The following is a 3,769-nucleotide window of genomic DNA, read 5'->3' on the forward strand; positions in this document are numbered from 1 at the left end:
CTTGATAATCACCTTCTGTTTGATGTTTTACATTAAATTGGTTCCTGCTTTAAAGTTTTTAAAAGTTTGTCAGGATTTTTTCTGTGCCTAACCTTCAAATTATATTTGTGTTTTTTAGGAATGCATAAAAAGTATTAAAATGAAAGCAAAATGGCCTATAAGCGCAATGCCCAAATAAGTCATTAATATTATCCCATAGGAGACACATGCAAACATTCTAACAATCCAAAGAACGTGTATGTTGTAAAGTAAAAGTCATCTCCTATCTTCCTCTTTCTCTGTCCAAATTGCTCTTTCTCTTGGAATACCTGACAATTTTCCTTCCTTTAAATTTTTTCCTTAAAAATATTTTTGTTTTCCTTTTAAAAATGTTTTTATTTTAGTTTTATTGTCCTACTTACTGTCTAAACAACCTTTTTCCAATCTTAAGAATTCCTATGGGATTTATTTGGTGGGTGGCTCATATTCGCATATTCACAACCTTTCACTGGTGGCTCAGACAGTGAAGACTGCCCACACTGTGAGAGACCTGGATTAGGTTCCTGGTTTGGGAAGATCCCCTGGAGGAAGTGGCAACTGACTCCAGAATTCTTGCCTGGAAAATCCCTGGCGGGTTACAGTCCACTGGGTCACAAGGAGTTGGACAAAGCGGAGCAACTCACACACACATGGAGCTTATTTTAGAAAGGATTGAAGATGACTTCCTATTTATCGGGTTAACTAGAAGTCTTACACTGATTCTCCCTCCCTGTGATGCTTGGGATGCAGCTCAAGTCATCATGTTTGGCTATGTTTTGCTTTTCTAATAAATCCATTTTACTGAGAAAAATATCTGGCCCAATCACCTGCTTACCTTGAAGAAACCAAACCTAGCCCTCATGGCACCAGAATTTTAAATACGCTACATGGTCAACTTTCCTTAAATCGCTTGGCATATGACCAGCTGAGTGCAAATGTAAGAAAATAAAGACCCTGAGGCCATGGCGGTGAGGGTGTCACAGGTTCTATGAGTGCATGAAGGCATCTGTGACGCGGGAGATGGTGACCCTGGGGCTCTTGTGTTCTTGCTGGTGACAGATGTTTGGCTATATAAAGGCTCAAACCTGAGCGAGTTCCCCACTTTTGATCATGTATCCCTAGCATTAAAAAAGCAGCTGAGGGGAGAGGGAGATAAATTAGGAGTTTGGAATTAACCTATACACACTATGCTCAGTCGTGTCTGACTGGGACCCCATGGACTAGCCTGCCAGGCTCCTCTGTCCATGGGATTTCCAGGCCTATTGCCCACAGTCTCGATTTCCCTTCATTTACCAAAAAAAAAAAAAAAAAAAAAAAAATCCGTGCAATGGTATTTTCTAAAATCTGCATTTCCCCTTCAGTGTATTTCCTACAATAGCTTGCCTAATGATGGTGCAGTTTGTAAATGACCATCTTTCCACCTTTCCTCCGGAATCTTACTAATCAAAGTGCGCACCACACCCCAGCAGTGGTTACACTTAGCCAGGTTTCCATAAAGTGTATTGTTTTGAATAAGTAATTTATGTGAGGCCAACCACCCTGACACAGTCTCTCTTTTGATGGCTCACAGAAAATAGCTCCCAATGAATCTTGCAAATAGCACAAGCTGAAACATGTTAGAAACATTTTTGAACTTTCACCCAGCTGTACTGTAAACCTCCCACACTGAATAGTTTGTTGTAATATGTGTTTCTCCAAATTTCTACCACATTTTCTCTGAGTCTTCCAATCCATCTGCTAACAAAAGAATGCATTTCGTTTTGTCGCTGTATTGTTTTCTGTTTTACTGTGTTAACCAGTTTTAAATAGGAAGAAAAAGTATTATCCCAGTGGTGTGTTTCTTTTTGCACTTCTGTGTTAAACAATCTGTACTTAGTTGCTCTATCATGTCCGGCTCTTTGCTACCCCATGGGCTGTAGCCTGCCAGGCTCCTCTGTCCATGGGATTCTCCAGGCAAGAACACTGGAGTGGGTTGTCATGCCCTCCTCCAGGGAGTCTTCCCAACCCAGGGATCGAACCCAGGTCTCCCGCATTGCAGGCAGATCCTGAGCCACCAGAGAAGCCCAAGATCTCTTCAACAAGAGATCACAGAACAGTCTGCTAAACGTTTATCGTTAAGTTTGATGAAATTTTGTTAAATACTAGATTGAGGATCCCATAATCTTAAACATATGGTCAATTATAGTTAAGATATAAAATATACTTTGAGGTTCAATGATAATATTAATTCAATTATTTTTCAATTGAGTATAATTGACTGTATGCTAGTTTGGGTGCATACCATAATCAATTATTTTTTTTGAAAGTTTCCATTGTTTTGCTGTCTTTTCATCTGATCTTTCTACCTTGGTTATGCAGAAGATGAGGTTAGGATGAAGGTGGTTTCCAGCCTTGCTATTATCTTGTGGTTTGCTTGTCCTTGAATTTCCTGTACTATTTTCAATCCAATTTCTGGGGCAGAAATTGTGTGTGTGTGTTATAACTCACATATTCTAAAATTTGCCCTTTTAAAATGTACATCTCGCTTTTAGTATATTTACAAAGTTCCACAACCATCTCCTCTAATTCCAGAATATTTGCATTATCCCCAACAGAAAACCATTTCCACTGTCAGTCAGTCTCATTCCCCCAACCCGTCCAGTCCCTGACACCTACTCAGCTACTTTCTGTCTCTCTGGATTTCTTTCTGTTGTTATTGGGGTGTTTTTTTTTAATTGGAGTGTAATTGATTTACAACATTGTGTTAGTTTCTCCTGTTGAGCCAAACGAGTCAGCCGCGCATGTCCATAAATCCACTCTTTTTTAGATTCTTTTCCCATGTAGGTCCTTATGGAGTACTCAGTAGAGTTCGTTGTGCTGGACAGTAGGTCCTTATTAATCATCTATTTTACACATAGTAGTGTATATATGTATATGGGGCTTCCAGGTGTCGCTAGTGGTAAAGAACCCGTCTGCCAATGCAGGAGACTTAAGAGCCGCAGGTTTGAGCCCTGGGTCGGGAAGATCCCCTGGAGGAGGGCATGACTACCCACTCTACATTCTTGCTTGGAGATGCCATGGACAGAGGAGCCTGGTGGGCTGCAGTCCATAGGGTTGCAAAGAGCAACTGAGTGACTTAGCAGCGGCAGCAGTGTGTATATGTCAGTCCCAAGCTCCCAACCCATCCTTTTTCTCCCCTCCCTCTGGCAACCACAGATTTGCTTGCTACACCTGTGACTCTGTCTCTGTCCTGTAGATAAGTTCATTTGTACCATTTTTAAGGAGTCTACATATAAGTGACACCATGTTTGTCTTCTCCTGCCTGACCTACTTAACTCAGCACGGCAATCGCCAGGTCCCTCCTTGCTACTGCAGATAGCATCATCTTATTCTTTTCCGTGGCCCAGTAATATTCCATTGCACATATGCGCCACATCCTCTTCAGAATGTGGAATGCCTCACAGATCTGCATGTCCTCCTTGCCCAGGGACCGCGCTAATCTTTTCTGTATCATTCTGGTTTTACTATATGTGCTTCTGAGGCAAGCGCTCTCTGGATTTTTTTTTTTTCTAAATATTTGATGTGAATGGAACCACACACATATGACCTTTTGTGGCTGGCTTCTTTCACTTAGCATAATGTTTACAAGAGTCATCCTGTGGTAGCATGTGTCAGTACTTGGCCGAATAATGTTTCACTGTATGGATAGACCGCATTTTATTGACCTGGTCATCAGTTGATGGACATTTGGTTGTTGCATTATTTCCCACGG

At 41.2% G+C, this 3,769-nt stretch overlaps 1 non-coding gene across 1 annotated transcript; it reads right to left on the reverse strand.

Moving 5' to 3' along the window:
• Positions 1–3,439: 3,439 nt before the first annotated feature.
• LOC139034900 (U6 spliceosomal RNA) lies at positions 3,440–3,546 on the reverse strand. Its single transcript, XR_011487478.1, has one exon. It is a non-coding gene; the product is annotated as a U6 spliceosomal RNA (small nuclear RNA).
• Positions 3,547–3,769: the final 223 nt, after the last annotated feature.

The sequence above is a fragment of the Odocoileus virginianus genome, chromosome 4 (genome assembly GCF_023699985.2).
Source record: "Odocoileus virginianus isolate 20LAN1187 ecotype Illinois chromosome 4, Ovbor_1.2, whole genome shotgun sequence".
NCBI classification, from domain to species: domain Eukaryota; kingdom Metazoa; phylum Chordata; class Mammalia; order Artiodactyla; family Cervidae; genus Odocoileus; species Odocoileus virginianus.